The sequence below is a fragment of the Rhincodon typus genome, chromosome 25 (genome assembly GCF_021869965.1).
Source record: "Rhincodon typus isolate 14 chromosome 25, sRhiTyp1.1, whole genome shotgun sequence".
Classification (NCBI taxonomy): domain Eukaryota; kingdom Metazoa; phylum Chordata; class Chondrichthyes; order Orectolobiformes; family Rhincodontidae; genus Rhincodon; species Rhincodon typus.
This window is the reverse complement of record NC_063356.1, coordinates 29,540,404-29,568,284: the sequence shown is the minus strand read 5'-3', so window position 1 is coordinate 29,568,284 and position 27,881 is coordinate 29,540,404. Positions and strand designations below refer to the sequence as shown.

Below are 27,881 nucleotides of genomic sequence, written 5' to 3'. Positions count from 1 at the left end.
TGTTGGAGATGGAGGTCACCCAGCTATCGGATAATAAAAAAAATTTATCATATGGCATAATACTCTGACAGATCCTAATTTGAAAATAGCAAACTAAATATGATCGCACCTGAGGTGCGAAGTAAAACAACATTGCTCATCTCCGAGTTCCAAAATTCACCAGAATTGTCCCACCAATGAAAGGTGTGAATTTAATATCTCAATGTAATACTGCAAAGGACTTGCCCACATCAGAAAGACAGCAGCTCTGAGGCATCAGGGCTTGCTGATGTATTTTCTCAATAAGTTTTCAGTATCTAAAATTGCTGCTGTACTCTTGCTTTCACCAGCAAGTTCCAGGAAGCTCATGAACTCAATCAAATGGTAAAAATCTTAACAGTAACACTGTTATTGAACAATTAACCTTCTTGAAATTCTTGGGAGATGTATGTTGGCTTGCAGCCTAATAAGCTTGAATTAAATGGAGAAGTCGGGTTGTTGAAGCTGGTTTCCCAGTCAGGCCAATTTGCCTACTTTTACCAAATCCAAACGTTTCAAATTGCATGCTACTAAGTTCTAAATTACTCCATTATTCTCCACTTCCCATTCAATTAAAGATTGAAATTTAATATGGTGGAACACCTCAGGTACCATTTAAGCACAAGGAACTTTGGAGCGTAATTGCGGACACCGAGATGGTTTGAGGTGTGTATACTTCAATGCAAGAAGTATCAGAAATAAAGCAGATGAACTTAAGAGCATAGGTTGGTACTTGGAACTACGATGTTGTGGCCATTACAGAAACTTGGGTAACTCAGGGAGAGGAATGGATGTTGGAAGTTCCAGGATTTAGATGCTTTAAAAGAAATAGGGAGGGTGGAAAAAGAAGTGGGGGAGTGGCATTGCTAGTCAGGGCGAGTATAGCAGCTACTGAAAGGCAGTTCGAGAATAATATGTCTACAGAATCAGTTTGGGTCGAGGTCAGGAACAAGAAAGGAGCAGTCACTTTGTTGGGTTTTTTTTTAAAAACAGACCCCCTAATAGTTGCAGAGAAGTAGAGGAGCGGATTGGGAGGCAGATATTGGGAAGGTGCAGAAGTCACAGGGTTGTAGTCATGGGTGACTTCAACTTTCCAAATATTGATTGGAAACATTTTAGTTGTAATAGTTTAGATGGAGCAGATTTTGTCCAGTGCGTTCAGGAAGGATTCCTGACACAGTATGTAGATAGACCAACACGAGAGGCCACTTTGGATTTGGTGCTTGGCAACAAACCGGGCCAAGTGTTAGACTTGTTGGTAGGAGAGCATTTTGGCAGTAGTGATCATAACACTGTTTCTTTCACGATAGTCATGGATAAGTACATACGGCAGGGTAAAGTTTATAATTGGGGGAAGGGTAATTACAATTCAGTTAGGCAAGAACTGGGTAACATAAATTGGGAACAGATGCTGTAAAGGAAGAGCACCACAGAAACGTGAAGATGTTTTAAGGAATGCATACTGCATGTGCTCGCTATGTTTGTCCCTAGCAGGCAGAGAAGATGCGGTCGAGTGAGGGAGCCATGGTTCTCGAGAGAGGTCGAACGACTGGTTAAGAGGAAGGAGGAGGTTTATGTAAAGTTTAGGAAAAGAGGAACAGAAAAGGCTCTAGAAAGATACAAGTTAGCCAGGAAGGAGCTGAAGAAAGGGCTTAGGTGAGCTATAAGGGGGCATGAGAAAACCTTGGCGGATAGGATCAAGGAAAACTCCAAGGCTTTTTACACATATGTGAGGAATAAGAGAATGACCAGAGAAAGGGTAGGGCCAATCAAGGATTGTAAAGGGAAGTTGTGCACAGAGCCTAAAGAGATAGGAGAGGTCCTTAATGAATACTTTTCTTCAGTATTCACAACTGAGAGGGAACTAGTTGTAGAGGAGGATGTTGTGAAACAGGCAGGTAGGCTAGAGGAGTTTGATGTTAGTAAAGAAGATGTGCTAGGAATTCCCCCGGGCCTGATGGGATTTATCCAAGGATTCTATAGGAAGCGAGGGACGAGATCGCAGGGCCTTTGGCGATGATCTTTTCATCCTAACTGTCCACGGGTATAGTGCCAGAAGATTGGAAAGAGGCAAACGTCATTCCCTTGTTCAAAAAAAGGGAACAGGGATAACCCCGGAAATTACAGACCAGTTAGTCTTACGTCAGTGGTGGGCAAATTATTGGAAAGGGCTCTGAGACAGGATTTATGATCATTTGGAAAGGCACAGTTTGATTCGTGAGAGTCAGCATGGATGTGTGAGGGGTAGATCATGCCTCACAAACATTACTGAATTCTTTGAAGAGGTGACCAAACACGTGGATGAAGGTGGAGCAATGGATGTGGTATACATGGATTTAAGTAAGGAGTTTGATAAGAATCCCCATGGTAGGCTCATGCAGAAGGTAAGGAGCATGGGATAGGGGGAAATGTGGCAGATTGGATTCAGAATTGGCTGACCCTTAGAAGACAAAGGGTGGTAGTGGATGGAAAATATTCAACATGGTGCTCAGTTACGTGTGGTGTACCACAAGGATCTGTTCTGGTTCCTCTTCTGTTTGTGATTTTTGTAAATGATTTGGATGAAGGAGTGGAAGGGTGGATTAGCAAGTTCACAGACAATACGAAGGTGGGTCACGTTGTGGACAGTGCAGAGGGCTGTTCTAGGTTACAAAAGGGACATTGATAGAATGCAGAGCTGGGCTGAGAAGTGGCAGATGGAGTTTAACCCTGAAAAGTGTGAGGTGATTAATTTTGGAAGGACAAACTTGAAAGAAGAATACAGGGTTAACGGAAAGATTCTTGGCAGTGTGGAGGAACAGAGGGATCTTGGGGTTCATGTCCACAGTTCCCTGAAAGCTGCCACCCAGGTGGATAGAGTTGTTAAGAAGGCGTATGGTGTGTTAGCTTTCAATAATAGAGGGATCGAGTTCAAGAGCTGTGAAGTTATGCTCCAGCTATACAAAAGCCTGGTTCAGCCACATCTGGAGTATTGTGTCCAGTTCTGGTTGCCTCATTACAGGAAAGATGTGGAGGCGTTGGAAAAGGTGCAGAGGAGATTTACCAGGATGTTGCCTGGAATGGAGGGAAGGTCTTACAAGGAAAGGTTGAGCGCGCTTGGGCTTTTCTCTTTAGAATGATGAAGGATGAGAGGTGACTTGATAGAGGTGTACAAAATGATCAGAGGTATAGATAGAGTAGACAGCCAGAGACTTTTTCCTAGGGTGGAGGTAACTTTTACAAGGGGACATAGTTTTAAAGTGAAAGGAGGTAGATATCGGGGAGACGTCAGAGGTAGGTTCTTTACTCAGAGAGTGGTAGGGGCGTGGAATGCATTGCCAGAGAGGGTAGTGGAGTCGGCCTCATTAGGGGCATTTAAGCGGCTATTAGATACGCATATGGGTGATAGTATAAAGGTAGTGGTGGAGGTTAGGTAGACCTTAGGTTTTGGGTAAAAGTTTGGCACAACATTGTGGGCTGAAGGGGCTATACGCTGTACTGTTCTATATTCTAACATGCCTATGCCCTTTCACACAGACACACCAAATTACTAGGTCTACATATTAGATTTCCAAAAGGTATTTCCAGGGGTAGTTGTTGAGGAAGGAACTATGTCAATGCTCAAAATTAGTGTGGATATTGCAAGGAAAATATCATTGCAGGTTAAGGAATCAGAGTGGATAAATGTGATTAGAACTAGCTACTTTAGAGCATAACCGCTGACATGGATTGCTTGAGTTAAGTAATATTTCAGTATTGTAATTGCTGTTTGTTTGCTCTGAAGGAAACATATCCAAGAAAATCTACAGAACCAAAACCTGTCATATTTCTTTTTTATAAATAGTGACGGAGCTCTGCAAATTCTCAGCATTTGTTGCTTTTATACCTGTAGTCAGAACTGTCATGAAGATTGAAAACTAACATTATTTTTAATGACACACTCCGTGCTTCAACAGGAACATAAACAGAGAGGATGGATATTTTCTTGGAGTGCAATTGTTTCTGTTCAGCTGTTTGCATTTGAAGGCTGTATTCCAAGATCTGAAAAATATACTTTGAGCAGTTGAATTTTGGCAATAATAAATGCTATCTTTCACCAGATTGTGATCCAAAATTATGATTCATTGGAAATGGGAGTTGTAAGCAAACCAGCTGTTTCCTCTCCACCCTTGTGAACATGAATACAAGGCACAGCTGCTTGTTATAAAATGATCAGAAAGAGGGCAAAACACCCTTTAGAGAAAAGAAATTGTATTGATTTTGCACCTTTCTACAGGAAGGGATAAAGAATTTCCCTCCCAATTAATTACTTTTGAAGAATAGCACCTAAACAGTGCACAGAAAGAACACACAAAAATAATCTTGTTATTCTTTACATAATTTCATGTGCTTTATTATTGCCACTTGCTTTGGTATCTATACGATGTATTTAGTAAGGTTGATATCAAACAAAGCTGAAATGTTTGGGATTCCTGCTGAATGTTCAATATAAAATTTTATCCACAAAGAACTCCAAGATCATTGAACACGATTCACAATTAGCCAGCAGTATAAAAGTTGATGTGCTGCATTAATTAAAAGCGAGCAAACTCTCCATGCTGTAAAATCCAAAAGGAATGTGGGGCAAAATAAAGGATATAGACAAGCTCATGAGATCAGTTTTGCTCATGCCACGCATCTGAGACCCATTAGCAATCTGCTTATACATGGCTGTCTATTAGACTAAGTCTATAAAATTATTTTACTTCAGGTACCATCTTTGATTGTCAGCAATGACAGAGAATTTCAGTGTCCTATGAATAGTCAATTTTGAAGAATAGGTATTGGCCAACATTGATCAACATTCCTGGAATATTACTTGGTAGTTTCAAGAAAGTATTAGGAGGTAGAACATTAGCCATATATTGCAAATAAAAGACTAGTTTTAACACAAGTATTAAATTTGAATAAACTTTGCCTGCATCCGTATCATGATTGGGGTTAGTATAGCCAGGGAAAAGACACTGTTCTTTGTGGCCAGGATCCAGTGTCCCAAAGGCGATGTTGCCTGCCTGGTGCCCAGGTTCAGGGTGTCTTATCTGGGCTGTAGAGAAACCTGGGGTGGGAGGGGACAGATCCAGTTTCCAAGTACCAACTATATTGGCAGAAAGATGCTGAGGGAATATGAGCAACTACTGGCTAAGTTAAAAGACAGAACCAAAAAAGTGGTAATCTCTGGATTACTACTTGAGCCCAGAGCTAAATAGTATAGGGTCACAAGATTAGAGGTAAATGCATTGCTCAAAGACTGGTGTGGGAGAAATGTGTTCAAATTCATGGGACATTGGCACCTGTACTGGGGGAGGGAGTTGTTCTGATGGAAGAGCTCTCCCTGAATCATACTGGCACTAGAGTCCTGGTGAATCACATAACTAGGGCTGTGGATATGACTTTAAACTAGATAGTTGGAAGGTGTGTTCAATTGCATGGAAAACTATGGAAAAAGTTAAAGGGAGGTGGGGGGTGGCTTAGCAGAGGTTATTAAAATTTCCACAACAAGTAATAGGACAGAAAATATGGAAAGATTCAGGATTCTAACTTCAGAAGGGGGGCAGTTAATACAGGACTGACAGCATTGTATGCAAGTGCACACAGTATATGAAACAAGGTAAATGAGCTTCTAGCACAGACTGAAATTGGCACATACCATGTAACAGGTATCACAGAGATGTGGCTACAAGGAGATCAGGGCTGGGAACTAAATACCCAAGGATACACATCCTACTGAAAGGTCAGACAGATGAATAGAGCGGCAAGGTGCCTTGTTAGTAATAAGTTATAGCAAGAAGTGATACAGAGTCAGAAGGCTTAGAATCTGTTTGGGTACAGTTGAGGAACCACAAAGGAAAAAAAAAACCTCCTGATGGGAGCTGTGTACACGCACCTAGCAACAGCCAGGATGTGGGGAAGAAAATAAATCAGGAGTAAGAAAAGACATGTAAGAAAGGCACTATTACAATAATTGTGGAGGATTTCAATATACAGGTGGACTAGGAAAATCAGGTTGATAGCAGATCTCGAGAAAAGGAATTTGTGAAATGTCTAAGTGATTTTTTTTGGAGCAGTTTGTAGTACAGTCCACTAGGGAATTGAGAATTGACTTTGTGGGTAATTAAGGAAGCATAAAAGAAATTCATCCCAAGGAAGAAACATACTTAAGGGAAGATAAAGCAACAATGGCTGACAAGTGAAGTCAAGGACAGCATAAAAGCAAATGAAAATGCATACAATGTGGTGAAGATGAGTGGGAAACCACTTGTTAGGATAACTGAAAATGCACTTGGAGGAGATAATTAAATATCAGAGAGTCAGCTAGTTAGTAACAAAATAAATTTTTTTAGATATCTAAAAAGGTAACAGAAAGCCAAGAGTGGACATTGTTCTCCAGTATCATTCTCCAGCGGTCCAAAGAAATGCGGAGGAACTAAATAGGTACTTTGCATCAATTTTCATGGCGGAAAACACCAACAGCATACCAGAACTTCAAGAGTATCGGGGACATGGGTGAGTGTCGTGGCCATCACTAAGGAGAAGGTACTGCAGAAGCTGAAAGAGCTGAAGGTGAACCAGATGGACTACACCCCAGAATTCTGAAGGAGATACCTAAGAAAATTATAGGGCATTGCTGGTGATCTTTCAAGAATCACTGGTGTCAAGGAGGATCTCAGAGAACTGGAAAATGGCTAATGTAACACCCTTGTTTAAGAAAAAAGGGAGGCAGAAGACAGGAAACTATAAGCCAATTAACCTGACCTCAGTTATTGGTAAGATTTTAGAGTCCATTATTAAGGATGAGATTGAGGAGTACTTGGAAGTGCATGGTAAAATGAGGCTGAGACAACATGGCTTTGTCAAGGGGACCTCATGCCTGACAAATATGTTAGAATTCTTTGAGGAAGTAATAAGCAAGTTAGACAAAGGACAGTCAATCAACATGATGTATTTATATTTCCAGAAGGCCTCTGACAATGCGCTGCACAAGATGCTGCTAATTAAGATAAGAGCCCATAGTGTTAGGGGCAAGATACGGGCATGGATAGAGGATTGGCTGACTGACAGAAGGCAGAGAATAGGGATAAAGGGGTCTCTTTCAGGACAGTAGATGGTAACTAGTACATTTCTGCAGGGATCAGTGTTGGGACCCCAACTATTCATGTTTTACATTAACAATCTGGACGAGGGCACTGAGGGCATTGATGCTAAGATTGCAGATGACACAAAGATAGGTGGAGGGGCAGGTAATGTTGAGGAAATGCGGAAGCTGCAGAAGGACTTAAGACAGGCTGGACAGTTGGTGAAGAAGTGGCAGATGGAATACAATTTGGACAAGTGTGAAGTTATGTACTTTGGTAAGAATTGAGGCATAGGCTATTTTCTAAGTGAGGAAAGGGTTCAGAAATTTGAAACACAGAGACTGGAGAGCCCTAGTTCAAGATTCTCTTAAGGTTAACATGCAGGTTCAGTTGGCAACATACATTTCAAGACGGCTAGCAGAGATGTACTGCTGAGGCTGCATAAGGCTCTCATCAGACCGTTTTTGGAATATTGTGAACAGTTTTGAGTTTTGGGCCCCATTTCTGAGGAATGGCATGCTGGCATTGCAGGGAATCCACAGGAAGTTTACAAGAATGATAGATCATATGAGAAGGGGATGAGGACTCTGGTTCTGTACTCAATGGAGTTTAGAAGAAGGAGGGGGAATCTTATTGAAACTTACTGAATACCAAGAGGCCTGAAGAGTGGACAAGGAGATGTTACCACTAGTTAGGAGAGTTTAGAACGTGAGGGCACGGCCTCAGGATTAAAGGACAACACTTTACAACTGAAATGAAGAGGAATTTCTTCAGTTAGAGGCAGTTAAGCTGTGGAACTCATTGCCAGAGGGCTGTGGGAGCCCAAGTAATTGAGTGTATTTAAGACAGAAATAGGTTCTTGGTTGGTAAGGGAATCAAGGGTTACAGGGAGAAGGCAGAAGAATGGAATTGAGAAATATATCAGTCATGATTGAATGTCAGAGCATAATCAATTGGCCGAATGGCCTAATTCTGCTCCTCTATCTTATGGTCTTATGGTTTAGAATTAAGCACCTTAACAAACAATTTTGCTGTAGCATCTACATTCAAAATTTGCAAAAATAATTTGCTTGATCACATTACATTTGTAAACAGATTAATTTTTAAAATTACTGTGCAATCAAACAGGAAAGTCTTGCTGAGTAAGTCATACCAACAAGCAATCTCAAGAGTCAAAATGCAGATGTTAATCTGTAATCTGCAAATTCTTCATGACCAAAAAGATATGATCAATCTATATGAAAGGCTTCAACTAACTTGTTCAATGGCAAATAGCACTAATCAAGAGTGCAATAGATTCAAAATCAACACACTGTTATCAAGGGACCAGATCCCCAAAAGAAACGTGTATTCAAATAAATGTCTAAAGATGCGAAAACAAAACTCAGACATGATTAACATGAATGAACACAATTCAGTCAAAGAAAAAGTATGCAACAAATGAATTACATGAAGTAGTTTCAGATTCTGATATCTTATCTATTTGGCCCTTTCTGTTCTATTTCTCCAATCTAACTTCTAAAATCATTATTATTATATACATATCTATCTTACATGTCACAAAGATTTTGGCTGTATGGCTGATTCTGATCTTTGAAAAAATTCAAGGGTAACCCAAGGGAATGTATAAATAATATGCCCAACTGTGCAAGATTTCACGTGTTAAAGCTCTTAAGATTTTAAGTTTTTTTTTGAAATACTATCATACTTTTAAAACACATGAATTAGCTAATGGATTTCAGTAATATAATAACGAAAGCATCAGTAGTAAACCTGTGAACTATTCAGGAGTTTAAACACAGTTAACATTCAAGGCTGCAAAGAGGGAAAACACCTAATGCTCAAAGCCGGACTTAAAAACAAAATTTTGGAAATATTTAAGTAATACAAGAGAAGATGCAGTAATACAGGAATAGATAACTTGACATTAAGTTTAGACTTTTAAAAAGAAGACCCCAAAGATTGCAGGAGACAGGAAGAATAAGGTAAGTAAGGAATCCCACAGTCGGAGGAGCTTGGAAGAAGAGTCCTATTGAATTCAAAACATTTACCCTGTTTCTTTTTTCACAGATGCTACTAGACTTGCTGAGTTTCTCCAGCAGTTTCTGTTTTTATTTCCTACAGCTTTGCAGTATTATGGAAAATTAGCTAAACGTATTAAATTTTGCAACAATCATGATTTGAACACAATGGGAATGTAGGAGGGTCTGAAGAGAAGTATAGTTGCAGCTTAGGATAAATAAAGAACAAACAATTACAAAGACTCAACTCCAGAGTAATTACTCCTCTTCTTCAAATCTGAGTCCAAATTATTTGCTTCTCCCCAATTCTCTCAAAAATGAAAACTTATTCTCAGCTTTTATTAACCTGAATATGTCTAAACAATCACTCCTGGTTTTGAAGTTTCACCAACTTAATATACTCCCTGAATTGTCCTATACTTCATTCTAAGGGAGAAACATTTGCTTCTGACCCCAAACTGCTCAAAAGCTTTCAATCTTTTTTGATTTTCTAAGCCAAATTCAATCCTTGATTACCCTGAACCAGAAACAAGTGAATGGTCTTTAATGAATACCCCACCTATCATAAACCACTAAAGTAATAACAATCCTCCAACTTTTGGGTCTCTGCCCTCTGACACATATTGGATTTGGTCACTGTTCTGGAAGGCTGCCTCCTGGTCATTACATTCAAAACAAAAACTTTCACAAAAGTAATCCACCTATATGAAACTATTTCAAAAATCCAAATTCTAAGCTGATATTAATATACATATATAGCCCAAACATCTCACCACACCACGCACAGAGGAATTTTAATTTCCCATAATAATTATTAACATTTCCATATTACATTAACAGTATCAGTATATGCGATCAGTTTCACAATAACCATAATTTACATATGTCCATTCAAATCATATTTCGGTTTCCTTCATATATGTGATTCTGATAAACCAACAGATATAATATTGTTTTGTTTATAGACACATGAATGAGTTTTAAATTGTATTACTGGAGGATTAAACTCCAGAATTATGTTCTTATTCTGAAATTTCTAAACACTTGAAGAAACGGTGGTTCATATAAATAAATTTTTCCAGCATTGATAGTGGTGTAGATATCAAATTAATACAAAGCCAACATAAGATTCAATGTCTCTTCGTCCAAATATTTGTTACATGCATACAACTTTGTCAAAACATAACTGCCAGGCATTCAAACCCCATTTAATAGTTTTGTGGTAAAACAGAACCTACAGTGAATTCACTGGCATCAACAGCCAGTTTAAAAGGCTTCTCATAATTCAATGCTGCTTAAGGGTGTTGTTGCCAGCAAAGCTTTCAGGTTGTGAAAGGCATTCTGACATCCGTGTTCATTAAAATTTTGTTTTTTAAAAAATAAATTTATCAAAACATCCACTCATAACAATACATTGCAAAATTTCATGTTTTGTTCTTGGCACTTGAAAATCCAAAATAGCCCTTACTTTGGCAATTCAATTTCAGCCAGGTGGATAACTGCACTGACGTTTTATTGTCAGTTTAGTCAAGTTGTATAATGTTCTTCCAAGGTTTGACTGAACACAACCAAGTCAATGATGCAAACCACACAGTTACATAGTCCTTCAATTACTTTATTCGTTAATGGTTGGAATATTGTTGGTGACATGGCATTAATAAATAGTAATATCTTCTGTTTTGCTATTCCAACTACATTTCCACTTACTAAATCACTATACTCCAACTGAGTGTAATGGGACTGATTTGTAATATCTATGTATATCTCCAATTAATTTGTTTTCTTTCATGAACCTCTCTGGAAGATAAATGTATCATTGGTCACTATCAGTGACTCGTTTGCTCCAGTGCCTCCAAATATCTTTATTAGTATATCAAATTATAGAGGTAAACAAGAAAATATACTCCTTTTGAGACAAAATATTCCTAACATCTTATGAACTAATATTTTTGTTACAACTCACCGGATAGCATGCTAGAAATTGAGCCCTGCTATTCAGAGATTTGTCACCAAAGATGAAAGTTTTAAAAATATGCAGAGTTTCCCAACTTACCTGACTTTCAGATCCAGGTTGATAGAAAGTATACATCAAGTTTCCATACTAATCGAGAATTACCTGTTATTACCTGCAGTTAGTCTGCAGATACAGGTAAAGTTATAAAGCTATAAAAATGTAATGTTAATTAAAAATTATAATCCTCTTATAAATTCCTTGCATGGACAGAGGGGTAAAATATCGGAGAGACAATTCAGTAGTCTTTGGTTCTGTGGCAGAAATATCTTCTTGATTCTTCTGCTGGCCAGCATTTTGCTTCAGTTATCTTTCTCTGGATACTTCCACTGAATGGTAAGAGACACAAGGTGCCTGGTTCATTCAAAAAGTCTCTGATTTATCAGTTAAAAGCCACAGCTCACAAAAAACTATTGAAGCAAACATTACCTGATTTTCTTCAGGTTTAGAATCTTGATTGCAGAGAACAGAGAAATTGCTCTTGCTCCTATCTTCAAGCTGCTTAGTTATCCGACAGTTGTTGGCAGGCAAGAAGGTTACTGTCATTGGCAATCGATCATTAGTCCATAGACTACTAACTTTTTGTTGCTAGCAAATGCTACATGTGTAGCACCTTAGCTTCAAATGGTCTTCAACCCAAATTCAATTACTGCATGTTCAAACAATTGTTTATACAACGCTAACAATGAGTGTCTGTTTACTGGTTTTTCAAAACTACAGCCACTCTTCCAAACACTTTTTTAAAGCAGCTCTTATTTCAGTCCATAATTTTAAAGAAATGAAAAATGATATTCCATAGACATTCCTATTACTGCAGTCAGCCATTTAGCATCCAGCAATAGGCTGATATATTATTAAATGAAAGCATCTTGTTTTCTTTGCACATATTACTTCACTTTCTACTTTATTACTTCAGTGTTCATCGGTTTGTTCCCCAAAACTAGTATTTCTCTGCATCCTCAAATTTCTATTCCCCCAATTTCCTTGTGTGTTCCCATATGACCACCTTGCAATCAGAAAACATTTGTATTAGATGTTATAGATATCAAAAATCTGGGAAGCTGTTCAGATATTTATCAAAACATTTTTTCCCAATTTTACAGAAATTCTATTTCTCAATTTTTCCATAATCATAATTTCACTTGCATTCTCAAAATGTTTCTAACTTCAGTGATTAAAACAACTGACCCAATGGCATTTTTTTTAATCTTGCAAATTTTACAAAAGTTAAATTAAGTTTCTTTCTTGTAGTTCCAAATCTTAATTCATAAGCTTCAGGGACAAGCTCACCAGTATTCAGAATTTCCTTTTTTTTTTTTAAACAAAAGTTTCATAATCTGCAGATTAGCCTTCCGATAAACGTGTGCAAACAGGAATAGCTGTACCTGTCAAAACACAGTAATATTAAGATCAAAACTTTTTTTGGTAACTTCATATGTCCAGCTACCTTTCCAAAGGAGGTGTAATATCTTTCAGGTCCATCTTCAGTAAATTGAAATGTAGATTTCTAAGTTAAATCAAATTCCTCACTGGAATCAGAACCATCCTCCCAGCTATTACCTCTTCTTTCATTCGTTAATCTAAACCCTTCTCTGCCTAATGCCTGCTATAATTTTCCTATTTTAAATTCCATTGTCTTTTCAATTCCTCCTTTTGCCTCACTTAGCTTTCAATTGCTCTTCTTTCATTTTCTTCCAATTCAAGCTTTTTCTTGATTCATTTCTAGCTATGTCGTTTTTTAAAATTCTAGCTGTGACATCGCAATTTCAGATTTCCATTTTTCTAATTCCAAATGCTGGATAATTACTTTCATATTTCCTCCTTACAAGATCCTGCTTTTATTTCTACTTTCAATTTATCAGCTAACCTTGTCAGTTTAGTCTTAAAGGTTTAAATAACTCACTTAACAACAGTCAAAGCCACTTTGAAAATCCAAGCAGTGTAACAAACATCATGTCAATACCCCTGTGTTACATTGAACACCATTTACCTGTTTAGTTAAGATACAATAATCCCTCAAATTAAAAAAACTGAAAAGCCACTCATGATCTCAACCGACAGTACTACAGCACAAGTTAGTTAACATGGTTGTTCACTGAAACAGTCACAGAAGGCTAGTTTCTTTGACAGAAGTTTATTACACAAAAAGCAAAAACAAACAAAACAAATAAGTTATCTGGATATAGAACAGTGAGGAAAAGAATCTCAAAATACACAGCAAAACAAAGTTTCAAATCTATTCCCCAACACCAAAACTTTGCAGTGATTCAAATCTAGAGAAAGTAGCTTTCTACATCAAATCTTTAAACTCAGTACATCTGATTCTCTTCAGTTCTTTCCTGTGAATGTGTAGAAATCGTAAATGAATAACATTCTCAAACCGGAGAGGTTAGACTTCCTCAGCTTCTAATAACCCATGTATTTCTAATCAAACACACTTGGTCTGGAAGTTGCACAAACTGGACTTTTCTACTGAGGTAGCTGTACTTTCCCTGAACTTTTCTTTATACTCGTTTTTTTAAAGAGAAACTACACTTACTTCTGACCATAGCCAAGCCTCCTCCAAACTTCCCACAGCCTTTAATTTCTGGGTTTTCTAAGATAACGTCAATGCATGATTATTTGAACCAAAAGCAAGCTGATGGCCTTTGATATTTACCAGCACAGTACAATATTCTGTTGAAATTCCAGGGGTCCCTGCTCACCGAAATTGACACGTACTGGATTACAATTAAAGAAATTATGAGAGCTTGTCAGCAAGGTATGGCAAAAATGATGGGGGAATTATAAGGAGTTCACAATATTTTAAGGGTAGTTTCCCAGACAGCGCATCTGGATTCAATCAAGAAAAACAGACTATACTGTTCTGAGGAAGGGTCACCGGACCCGAAACGTTAACTCCATTTTCTCCTCCGCAGATGCTGCCAGACCTGCTGAGCTTTTCCAGCAACTGTTTTTGTTCCTGATTTACAGCATCCGCAGTTCTTTTGGTTTTTAAACAGACTATACTACACAATTAATGATGATCTCACAGCGAATGCAGCGGTGATCATAATATGTTTGAATTTTGCAAGATCCTGAGGGGGTTTAACTGGATAGACGCTGACAGGATGTTTCCTTTCGTGGGAGGATTGAGAATTAGGCTCAGTTTAAAAATGAAGTGGTCACCCTTTTAAGGCAAAGATCAGGCTATTTTTCTCCCCCTCTCAGTTGGTGCTAAGTTTCATGCTTACAGGTGTTCTATTCCTTAAAAAGGTCATGGACAGAGTCTGAAATCTTTTAGTCAGTGATGAGTAAATTCTTGTTAAGCAAGGGGGTGAAAAGTTTGGGGAGGGGCTATGCTTAATTGGAAATGTGGAATTAAGGTTACAATCAGATCAGCCGTGATCTTATTCAACGGTGGATCAGATTTGTAGGGCTAAGTAGCCTACTGTTGACTCATATGGTCATATGGTCATATAATTTAGTGAGGCCAAGAAAGTTAACCAACAATTTGCATATGAAACAAAAGTTGGTATGGTAGAGACCAAAAGAGCATATCTTTGAAGAATTGAAATAAGAATTTCATGCTTAAGCACCATGGAAATCAAATAATGAAGACCCAGTCAAAGCATTGTCAAGAATAGAGATCGTGCACACTGTGCTTGAAGCAAACTGCTAAATGCTAATTATAACCCATGAAAGACTGGATGTAGTCAGATAATGGGGATAATATTAACTCAATGATATTAGATCAGCCTCCTGTTTACGTACCTTTCCTAATTTTTTTTCAGCATTGAACTGAAATGGAGTGAAAAATTGGGAAAGCTGCATAACTTGAATGAATTATAACCTTTGATAACAATGTAGAACTTCAAGAGGTCATAAGCAAGTTGAGAGCGGGCAGATAAGTCGGAATGTGGAGGTGCCGATGTTGGACCGGGGCAGACAAGGTCAAAAATCACGCAATACCAGGCTATAGTCCAACAGGTTTATTTGAAAACACTAGCTTTCTGAGCTCTACTCCTTCCTCAAGTGTGGCAGGGCACATTATGCCCGAGGAAGGAGTAGAGCTTCGAAAACTGGTATTTTCAAATAAGCCTGTTGGACTATAACCTGATGTCATGTGATTTTTGACGTGAGTCATCTGAAGTGCAGAGAAGTGTGAGGTGATACAATGTTCTACCTACCAAAATGTAAGACAATGTAAAAGGAAGAGTACAATTTAAAGGTGTATAGGTACCTGAGTGAATATGTGCACAGATCGTTGAAAGTGGCAGACAGGTAGAGAGCAGTAAGCAAAACATACACTATCCTCAGCTTTATCAATCCGAGCAGAATGTACAGGTCCATGGAGGTGATGTTGAATTCGTATAAGACACTCATTAGGCCTCAGCTGGAGTACAGTATATCAGAGCAGCACATTACAAGTAGGATGCAAACACATTAGAGAAAGTGTAGATGCGGTTTACAAGAATGGTTCAAGGAATGAGGAATTTTACTTATGACGATAATTGAAGAAGTTGGGACTGTTCTCCTTTGCGAGAAGGCTAAGAGGAGATTTTAATAGAGGTTTTCAAAATCACAAGTGAGATAAAGAGGAAAAACTGTTCCTGCTCATAAAAGGAACAGGAGTTCATAGATTTAAAGTGTTCTGCCAAAGCAGCAAGGGAGAAGTGAAGAAAAACATTTTCATTCAGTAAGTATGGATGGGTATGGAATGCCCTGCTTGGAAGTGCAGTAGAGGCAGGTTCAATTGAAGCATTCAAGACAGCATTGGATGGTTATTGGAATGAAAATAATACGCAAGAGTATGGGGAGAAAGCAGGAGATTGGCATTAGGTAATGACTATTATTCTAAACTTTTTATTACTATAATTTTCTTTCGTTTCAAAGGTCTGTAATGCCAAACTTTATTTCCTTACATTTCTAACTTTTTTCCCCAAGAATTTGTACTCAAGAATCTGTATCTAAAACGGTGCTGTAAGTGGCAACTTGTAAACTTTTCACTGTACTCATGTAAGTGACAATAAAGCCAATTCAATTCAATGTTCATTTATCCAGTTGGTGCACCCACAATGGGCCAAATGGTTGGCTTCTGCACTGTAACGCTCCTATAATTCTTAATTGAAGACAGTGTCAAATACAGTTACTGATAATAAACTTTAAACAAAATGCCACAGACAGAGGTGCTGTAATGGGAGTTTAATGTCGTTTAGCAAGGGAATTAATTTGGCAGGGGGATAAGAGATTGACGCAACAATAGTGGATGGTGCCCAGACAAATCCTGAAGAGGAGCCACTGCATTAGACATTAGTTAGCCACAGCTATATAGTGCGTGTGTAGTTCCAGTCACCACCGTAAGAAAGGATGTGATAGTGGGGTGCAGAGGAAATTTACCAGGATCTTGCCTGGGCTAGATCATTTCAGCTAAGAGAGACTGCATGGATGGGGCAGTTTTTCTTTGAGCAGAGAAGGCTGTTGGGGGATCTGATTGAGATGTACAAAATTGAGCATATTGACAGCATAGATAGGGTTAAAATTTTCCCCTTAGTAGAGCGATCAATACTTTATATCTGTGAGACCTGGCTAAAGGACAGAAGGTTTATAGGAGATTTAAGGAAAAAATTTTTCATGTAGAGGGTTGTGGATATCTGGAACTCACTGCCTGAAAGGGTGATAGAGGCAGGAACCAACACAACATTTAAGATGTACTTAGGTGATCTTGAAGCTCCAAAGCATTCAAGGCTACCAGCTAACTGCTGGAAAATGAAACCAAGTAGATAAGTGCATGATGACTGGGCATTGACACGATGGGCTAAAGGGCCTCTTTCTTGTTGTAAAACTCCATGACCCTAACATCATAAGAAATAGGAGCAGAAGCAAGCCATTTGGCCCCTCAGGCCTGACCTGCCATTCAACAAGTCCCAGAACTCAACTCTTTTGTGCCAACACATCATAGCACTCAACTCCCCCGATATTTCAGAAGTGTATCTCTGCCCTCTTTAAAAACTACAGTGATCTAGTGTCCAAAGCACTGAAGTACAGAATTCATAACCATCTGGGAGGAATTCCTTTATAACTTGGTTTTAAATCAGTGTCTCTTATACTATAACTATTACCCCTAGTTTAAAATTGTCACCATCTACTATCAAGCTCCCTCAACCTTGTTTTGAGAAGATTCTTATTCTTCTGAATTCCGATGAATAAAGGCCCAACTAGTTTTTCTAAGTAAATTCCTTCATCCCAGAAATTAGCCTAGTTCATCTCTTTTGAACTGTCTCCAAAGCCACCATAGCCTTTCTGAAGTATGGGGATAAACTATTCCAGTTGAAACCACACCACTGTGTATAGCTGTAGCAAAACTTACCTAAATTTTAAATCCAACCTCCAACAAAGGCCAAAATTCCATTTACCTTCTTAATTACTTGCTATACCTGATGCTAACTTTGTGGTTCATTCTCAAAAACACATTGATCCCGGTGCTGCACTTCCTTGGAGTCTCTTTTAAATGGTCTACCTTTCAATTCTTTCTATCAAATGGCATTACCTCTCATTTTCCTACAATAAACAATCTATGTTTCTGCCCACTCACAATCCATTACATCCACTTGCAGATGCCTTATGTCCTCATTGCACTAAGCCCTCTTGCTATTTTGTATCAGCAGCATATCTGGATACGTTATTGCGCCCCTTCCTCCAAGTCATTATTATGGATAGTAAATAACTGATCCCCAGGATGATCCTCGCGACCCTCCTCAAGTCTTTCCAGCCTGAAAAAGACAAATCTCAACTCTTGTCTGGCATTAATCAATCCTCAATCCATGACTAATATATTATTCTGCCAAAATTGAGCACTTCAATCTTGTGCAATTACCTGTTACTTTGCACATTATCAGATACCTTCTGAAAATCCAAATACAATAAATCTACTGGTTCCCTTTTACCAACTCTGCTTATTATATCTTCAAAGAGCTCATGCAAAGTTGTCAAATATGATTTCCACTTCCCAAGACCATAAGGCTGTTTAATTCCGTTAAGCTTTTCTAAATATCCTGCTAGTTGTTCTTTAGTAACAGATGCTAGTATTTTCCCAATGCTAGTTGATAACTGGGCTATAATTTCCTGTTTTCTGACTCCCTCCTACATGAACAGGGATGACATTAGCAGTTTTCCCATTTGCTGCAACCCACACAAAATCCACTGAGTGCTGGTATATTTCAACCAAAACCTCCACTATCTCTGTAGCCACTTCCTTTAAAAGCCTTCCATGTAGACGTTCCTGTCTTTAGTCCCACTAATTTGTCAAAATAAGGGAAAAGACCATTAAGGGCTTTGTCAATTTATATTCATTAATGGGGGGGGGAGGAGGAGGTGGAGGTGGTAGAAAAGGCAAGGTAAACCTGCTGAGAATAATTACCATTTAACTTCCTTTCAAGATATGACCTAGTTTACCAAAGAAGAGCAGGAGTCATTGGTACAGCAGCATCATCTCTGCAGTGGTGAACAAAGACGGGCGTGAATCAAAATGTGAAATGTCTACTGTGTCTCATCTTGATCCAGCAAAAGTATGTATGTTTCAATAAAATTAATTTATTTAAAATGTCAGTTACTTGGTTGCAGCACCTGATGCAAGATTACATAAGCCAACAATTCAGATACAAACTGTTCACCTGATAAAACAATTAACCTAATTTTAATAGCATAACAAAAATAAAAGCCATTTTGAAATTGCTCTGCATCTGAATTTATGGCAACATCTATCATGACAATTAAAATGTTGGCATCCAGTTCAGACAATTTCACATCCCTTTTGTAGGAAGTGGGAAAATATCCATAGGGCAAAATATCATAGAACATAGAACAGTACAGCACAGTACAGGCCCTTCGGCCCACGATGTTGTGCTGAACTTTTACCCGAAACCTAAGGTCTATCTAACCTCCACCGCATAGAAAAAAAATCATGATTTATTGAACTTTAAAACCATTTATAACATTTGCTTTTAAACCATTTTGTTGATAGTTAGTCATTCTATTTGGTAAACAGAAAAAAATACACAAGTATTAGTTTGCTTTATGGAATCTTAAGTGTACTTTTGAGCATCCATTTTGTTTCCTCACTTACCTATGCGAAAAAGACAAATACATTAAACATCAAATGTTAAGAACTAAACAAATACTCAGTTTATCCACATCATCTTACAAATGCTACCAAGATTCACACTGATTTAAGTGCCATCACCAAATCTGGCTTCTCATGATCCTTTGACAAATTAAAACACTGAAAAGGTGACCCACTCCCTGTTCCCTTTGTACACAGATGAACAATTTATCTGTTATTTTGTTGTTGTAATGTAGTATCCATTAGCAGCAACTTGCAGGCCACTGCATGCATGACTAGTGCAGCATTTGCATTACAATCAGATTTCTTGTACATAGTTAAGGAAATTTTAATTATTTCTGTCTTCATCCTCTCCTACAATGCTGAAAGCAAAAAGCTATAATCGCACTTGGATGTTTTACTTTAATTTGAACAAAACACTACGCTGCTTGAACGTTATACGTAACAATTGTCTTTTGACTTAAAATGTTCATTTATCAAAAAAAAATCAATAGACAGCATCTTTCAAGGATTTCTTACCTTTACACATATACAAATATATTTTATATATATATTTATATGTATATATACAAAGCAAAGTTTCAAAACAACTTTGTAAAATTATGTACATGGTGAGGCTATATTAAAATTATTGCCAGTTCCCGAAAGCCACCATATTTCATACACAAATATTATTTAAGTCACATAACTTAATTTTTTAAAAAACAAAAATATAAACCATGCCTTAAGCAAAATAATTAATACTCTTCCATTATTTTCTTTTAGTGGGGGAGTATTTGCCGCCTATTCCCCTAAATTCTCTCATGCCTCAGTTCATTCTTTGAATAATTAACTTCTGTTTATAGACCAAATGCAACATGTAATTAGTAGTCATTTCTCCCTGAAAACATTAATAATTTATCCTGCATTAGTTAACAGAGACAGTAAACAATCAAAAAGTTAAGTTTACGTAGATTTTGCTTCAAAATATTTAACATTTTCTGAACTAACTTTTCATTACAGGCAGCCAGTTCTGGAATTCTGTAAAGCTGTTTTGGACTAATTCAGAAGTTACCAATGTGCAAACTACACTCTGGATTGTTGTGCAATATTGCCAACATAGATCAGCCAAAGTGTAATCTAACAGTACAAATTAAAACACATTTTGGAATGTAGATCTGTCCACAGACATGCATTCAAATAACAGTTTTAAACTGGATAAATATTGAGTACTTGCACACAACCAAAACATTCATCTAACGGCACTAGGAACATCTTCAGTTAGATGGATCCGACACAAATAATGACTGTTTCTTCTCCCGATGGTAAAATGGTCATCCGCCAATAATTTGAATTCGCGTAAACTGTATTTGATGAAAATCAAATAAGTACAATTAATGCGAAGATAGTCACAAATGGCTTTAACAGGATGACTAGGATATGGGAACTGCTAGCAGATGGACTAGATGCAGTTAAGTACACGAGCGAGAGAAAAAAAAATCAAGGACATGTTGGATGGGTATGACAAAGCAACGCAGAAGACGACTACTGTGGAACCTACAACTGTTGAGCCAAAAAGCATATTTTTGCCCTGTAAATAATGAATACATTATCATTTTAGTACTTTACATAGGACACAAGAAACGGAAGCTACTTGGACGTTTGAACCAAGAGGTGTAACTCTAGCAGCAGTAAGAAAGAAAAATATTTAATAAAACCTTAGTTATATTTGCATGGCAGGCACTGTTTCGATGTGTATTTAAGGCTGCTACCAGCCCATATTATGTAAGGAGGATTGGAACTGTACCAGTTCAACCCCAAATAATTTTGTTATCTCTCAAAATACATTCAAAATAATTCTGGGCAACCTGTTATGCGCAGCTTACATTTTCTTTGAGAATGTGAAAACACTCTGCTGCTTAACAAGAAATGGCTTGTGTGTCAAACAGAACAGTATTTTACATCTCAATGCTTTTGGATTACAGTTTTAAAACTTACTGAGTAGGAAACAAAAATAAATGTTTACAAAGTGAAAATATAATATTCAGTGAAAACATGTTTTTTCCTCTTAATAAGAGGATAGGTTACAGGCCTGTTTTGACAAGGAATTTAGACAATCGAAGAGCAATATGCACAGGATTATAGCACTAAAAATATAGCTTGAAAAATGTTTGCTCATATTTCTAAGTTCTGTAGTGATAATAGGTAAGGATACGAAAAGCCAAATCAGATCAAAATTCACACATCCGTTAGATTTTAATAAGTTTTGTTTCTGTCTCAACGGTGAATTCATGAGCATTTACTTGTAAATCAGGTGATAGACAGACCTTAATTACCATTCTTCTCCTACTGTTTTACATTATGATTGAGACCTGCATTTCTAGCCAGGAATTCCAATCATTTACTCCTTCAGAAACTAAAGGTGTATGTGAAATCCAAGTTTTATGGTGCAGGATATTCAGGAGAAACCAAACCAGGCTCCCCTTGGCATAGCAGCAGATGCTGTAATCTATGCTTGAAGTGTTCAGCAGCACAGCCAGCCACTTTGACATCTCCTTTGTTAGTTAAGTATTTAGCTAAGTGTGGGGTTAGGGGTCCAAGTATATCATGGTCAAGGGGGTGTCGAGTTTGGGCAGGTGTAATCATGTTGAGCTCAGCGAGTTGGCAGAGCTGGTTGTCGGGAGCCCAAGGGAAATAAGAGGTTGGAGAAAGATTTTTTTGGCAGGTGCTGAAGAGTAGTGAATTGGGGTGGGTCAGTTTGACAGCCAGGAGTTACACTAGGTTTTTTAAAATCATCTAACTTTTCCTGGATAATTATTATTTTAACTGGTGGAATTTCCAAATTCTTCGTCTTCAGTGGATTCTTTCAGAGGGAAACATCTGGGATTCCCAACTCCAATCTGCACTGCTCCAACATCTATATAACCAACAGAATATCTTGACCAAACACTTGCAGTAACCCAATCAATTCAGCAATAGTCACAGAGATTCTATAATTTAGGCATTACAATGCCCCCTGCTGATTTTTTGATGAACTTTTGCAACTTGGTCCCATCTTATAACAGTTAAACCCACTGAGATACCACTTAGCACATGATAACCATGTGTCCAAAAATGGAAATCCTGCTTCTGTTGCATTTTCCTATTATTTGCACAGTTTGAATTTTTGATACACAGCCACCCGTAAAGCCCAAGTGCCCAGAATTCATGCATTTGTACAGTTTGCAGGAGGCAAAAACACAAATAATTTCTGAAAATGCACTCCAAGTGCAGCCGTGTTCAGTCTCATTATGAGGAAATGCAAAATATTTAGGCAGAAAAATTGTTTTCTTCTAAAATAGGCAGCTACCAGCTATTTGTTTCTCCAACTGTGCCACACTTCAGACTCGCTGCAGCAGCACTCTATTCCCATACTGGTGCAAAATGGAGTGAGACTGGAACAATAAAGCATCATCAGGGAAAGCAGAGATTTCTGGTGCATCCCTGTCAAGCTCAGGGGTGCAAAGGGAGTGTAAAGAACAAACTAGTGTCTCCACTGGCACTACTTGCAACCAAAGAATCAAAAACAAATGCAAACAAAATGAATTTTTTAAAAAGTTGAGTAGATAACATTAAAAATAATTTAAACAATTATTGACGTTCTACCTGTAGCTCGTGAGCTGGAATAGCAGAAAAAATATTGTCCTTTAATACAGAATATGAATAATAAGTGGCATGAAAAGCAAGTAAATTTGATTACATACCAATATCACCTTCTTCAAGCAGAACTAAAAATGAACCACATTGTTCTGCACATTTCTCAGAGGCATTAATATGAAGTTTCAGATTACCCCCACCTACAAACAGCCAGCTGTGTCCAACCTGAAGCTGGTGGGACTAGAACAGAATAGAGGGGGAAATAAAATCAGATGGTATTACAATATATTGTTGAAACTTATGTACATCTTTCCTAAGGGAATCAGCTTTGGTGGAGTTATTTTGATTCTTTAAAGTAGGCAATTCCTTTAAGGAGATTGCAGATTTGTGGGATAGAACACATTAAAAAGAACAATCTTAACTCTCTTGAACCTGATTGCTCAAGGTGTCAACTAACTTTGATCATGGTCTTTTATTGTGACCTCTCCCTGATAAGCAACTGAAAATTGGAAGTTACAAAGATTTCAATACTGTTTGGCCTCTATCCCACAAATCTAGACTATCTTTACTTCAAGTTCTAACTTCTGATTGGCTGAGAATTTTTTCAAACAGGGTAACTGGTAAGTCAAAATTTATAATAAACTTGCTTGCGTCAACTTACGACAATATTTTACTGAGAATCTAATCGATATACCACAACCTAAAAGCAGTCATAAAACGGACAGAAATCGATCTAAGCAATCAGCGCCTGAGGGAAGTTTTGACTGATACCATGTTGCTTGTTTTATGCATGAAAACAAAACTGAAAGTTTGAAACTATCAAGTTATCCCTCACGTACATTAAGCATATATTTCACAAAATGCAACAATGAAAATTTCTCAACTTTTAATAGAACTTATTCACGTGCTGTAAAAATGCATTGCAAGTTTCAGAAAACACTCAATCTCATTGAAGAAAAATACAAAGTGAAACATGATAAATATGAGCTGCAGTTTAGAATGACAAATGCAGGAATCACCTGCCTTACATTTATATTACACAGCAGTGGAGCTACTTGAATGGGCAGTGCAAGTTCCACTCAGTAGCACGAAGGATAGAGGAAATTCAAGTCTTTTCTGTCAAAGAAACTGCTTCGGTTTTGTGCAAATCTTTAGGAAATCCAGGTCATTTTCTTTCTGTTTCATCCCATAGTCCGAAGATGTGCAGATTGTGTGAATTAGCCATGCTAAATTACCCTGTAGTGCCTGGGGATGTGTAGGTTAGAAGCATTAACTGAGTTTAAAATGCTGGGTTATAGGAATAGGTTTGGGGTGGGATGTTCTTCAGAGGGTTGGTATAGAGTCAATGGGTCGAATAGTCTTTATCTGCACTGTAGGGATTCTGTTTTAAGGGATGAGTGGAGAGAAAATATTGCTGTACCTAGTACGTACGGTTCTAAATTTTTGCTCATTTCAAATGGTTACCTTAGTTTTGTGAAAGCAAGACGACAAAAATGCAAAGTACATACTGAGCATACCAACAGATCGGGTTGTGAACTCTCAATCTCCGCTCCCCCCACTTCAATTTGTCTCTTTCATCTCACAGACATTTAAAGTTTGTACAAAATATCAGCTTTCACAGTGCTTTGCATCTCCATTTTGGCAGTTTTTCAATTACAGCTCAGTATGCAAAGCCGAATTGTTTCACTGATTTTCTTACAATGATTTTAATGAAACACAAACTGAAGTAAAAGATAATGGAATTTTTTTTTGTTTTTTATTTCACGAACAAGACATTCCTATAATCAAGATTTTCTTTCAAATTAACTGTATCCCAACCAGCACTGCAAGCACCCTTCTTACATAAAGATTGATAGGCCTGATTACAAAGCTGGCTCAACAAATAAAGCTTGCAGGATTTGTATTTTGTTTTAGAAAATGTGATTACATTTACTTGTTCAGAAAATAATTCCTACCCACTGTTAAGGAGTTGGAAGAGGCTACAACATAAGAATAGGAGCCCCAATTCAGCTCCTTGAACCCATTCTGCCAGTTAGATTATGACGGTTTTGTATCTCAACACCATTTATCTACCTTTCTCCTCTATTTCTAATCCTTACCTAACAATTATTACTCTCAATCTCAAGATACTTCATTCAAGCTAATATCCACTCCCTGTACAATAAGTGATTCTTGAGTTTATTTCTAAGTGGTCAGACACTAACTTTGAGAGGTCTCCTTGTTCTGTAATCGCTCATTAGTATTTCTCAGTACTTACTCTATCAAATCCCTTTAGACATAAGGATTAGATCATTACCACCTTTCCTTTTTCAGGGAAATGTAAGCCAAACATGCTCCAGAATAATTTTGATGAACTTGCACAGTAACAGTCCCAAAACAGATGTATACTTCCTGAAATCAAGCAGCCAAAACTGAACATAACACTCCAGATGGGGTCTGACCTAGGCTCTGTTGAACTGAAGCATTCTGCCTTCTGCACTATATTCCAGCCTTTTGAATTAAAGAGCAACATTCCAACAGTCCACTGTATACGGACACCCAAATCCCTCTTTTCTCTACTGTTTCTAGTCTTTCACTATTTAGACAAAAAATTGATTTAACACTCTTGGGTGCAAAATGATGATTCCACACAGACCTCCATCAGCCAATTTTGCCCTATCACAATCTGTGCATCTCCCCTCATAACTTACTGCTCCCACCTACACAATTTGCCAAACCTCCTAATGTTGTCATGTCCAAGCTTGGTTATAGAACAATATTTCTTCAAAGTAATGGTGAAAAGTTGAAACCTTGGTACCGATCCCTGGGAAAACATCACTTGTCACATCTGACCAGATTACATTCTCTACATCCTGAGACTACCGAAACATTTTACTGTTAACCTAGGCACCCGTGAAATATTATCTTCCTTTTTTTTAATTTCCCCTCACTTTATTTGCATCCCTTTGTTATATACTATAACTCTTCCGGTTGAGTGGATTTTCAAATTTAAAAGTCTTCTGCAGGATTAGCTGGGAAATTAACATTTTGTTATAACCACACAAAGTTTATTCATTGGTTCATCTAATATATTATTGGTAATATAACATCATATAGCTCTATTTAGCTTCATTTGACAAAGCAATGCACCACAGGACTGCAAACAGAATGAAGACAATATCTTAAGGTTACAGCTTTAAGGTTGAGGGATCTCCGTTTAGATTAAGTATAACTGATGCCCAGGATTCCAAGGCTAATTAAGACAGAGGCAGCAGACAGTTGACTCGTTAGCCCTTATCAAGAAATCATAACCACAGCTCTGTCCTTGTAGTGGTGGGTTTAATTTATTTAAGTAAATGCAACATCTGTATTACAGTTAACTTCGTAATGATGTGTTTAAGTTTGTAATTAGGTATTTTCTCTAATGATATTTTCTGATCTTCTGCATTAGTTTCACCTTTAAAGTTGAAAGGTAACATATCTCCAAATGCTCAAATGAAACTGGAACAAAGCCAATTAGAACTGATGCCTCTGAGGAAAAGCAACGGTCATTGATAATGAAGCGTCTGATTTACTAGGAATTTTGCCTAATTAAACAATTGAGACATGAGCTCAAGGATATTAATCTTTGGATCATTGATGCAAATGCATCCCTTTCTCTAGGAAGGGAATAAAGGAACATTTCACACTATCCTCTTATCTTCGTAAAAAGTCAAAGTGACAGTAATAACACTTGGTGAAGTAGACAGTTTCATGCATAACTGACAACTTAACGAACCAGACAGAAGATACTGGAAAGTGTCATCAGACAGTGTCCATTAACCTTAAGAGCCAATTAAGAGACTGATCCTGCCTCCCTGGCCTAGCCTAGGCCAATCAGAATACAATGCTGTGGGTGTGGCATCAACTGTCAATAAGCAACAGCTTTCAGCGACCAAGACATACAAAAATTTGGAAGTAGGATCATTTCAAAATCAGAAGAGAAAGGTCCTTCAGACATTTGAGAAAGACCAAAAACGGGCATCGATCTGTGTCGTAAAATGAACTGAAAAGCAAGAGCTCTAGTACCCCATAAGAGCCACTGCAATGCTTTAATAAATATTATTTGTAAACGAAGTTTCCTGAGTTAATGCACAAGATTGTCTCCCGTTGTCTTATTGGTTAGAATCTCAAATGAACAATTTAATATTGAGACACGTTTAAATTATAAAGACTCCTAAACTACGTTTTGTATGCCTTCTCTGATATAGCGTCTTACCTAATTTGGTGCCTTAATTATACAAATGGCACTTTTGTCACTGAGGAATGCTCTGCTTTTGTACTGTACGTTTGTTATTTCTCACCTTTCGTTTGAGGTGTACTCATTGGCAGTACACTACTGCAATCAATTTCATTCTAATTCCTTTGAAGTTTTTCTTTCATTCCTTCAAGGGATATGGGTTTCACTGGTGAGTCTGGCGTCTATTGCCCACACTGAATTATTGGCCTTGAACAGAGTGGCTTGTTAGACTAGTTCAGAAGGTAGTTAGAATAGGTCTGGAAATATATCAGACAGACCTTAAAAAGGGTATCAATAAATCAGATAGATTTTAACAACAATCAATGATAGGTGTCATGGCCATGATTACTGACATGAGCATTATATTCTAGATTTTATTACTTAAATTCAAATTCCACCAGCTGCCCTGTTGACACTTAAACCCATATCCCCAGATCATCAGCCTGGCTCTCTGGATTATTTATCCAGTGACATTTGCACCGGGCCACCATTTTCCAGACCTCAGTTAATTTTTCAACATTAGTTTGTCTCTCCCCTTTCACTCTCTCAGCAAGATATCAAATTCAATCACAATATGCTTGCAAGACCGATGAAAGCATTAATGAATCATAGAAATGCATTACAGAAGTAAACATAATTAAAAAGTTTCTTCTTAAGTGGAGAAGACTGGTAAGTAAAAAAATATGCTCTGCTATTCCAATTTATAAACCATGAATGTTTCAAGTAGTTGACTTACGAGCAGCAGACAACTAAATAATTTTGATTC

The 27,881-nt window shown here is 37.7% G+C and overlaps 1 protein-coding gene across 3 annotated transcripts in view; it reads right to left on the bottom strand.

Annotated features, from left to right (window-relative positions):
• Nucleotides 1–27,881, bottom strand: part of LOC109930748 (bombesin receptor-activated protein C6orf89 homolog) — an 80,889-nt gene that overhangs the window by 28,201 nt on the left and 24,807 nt on the right. The gene's annotated exons all lie outside the window — the stretch shown is intronic.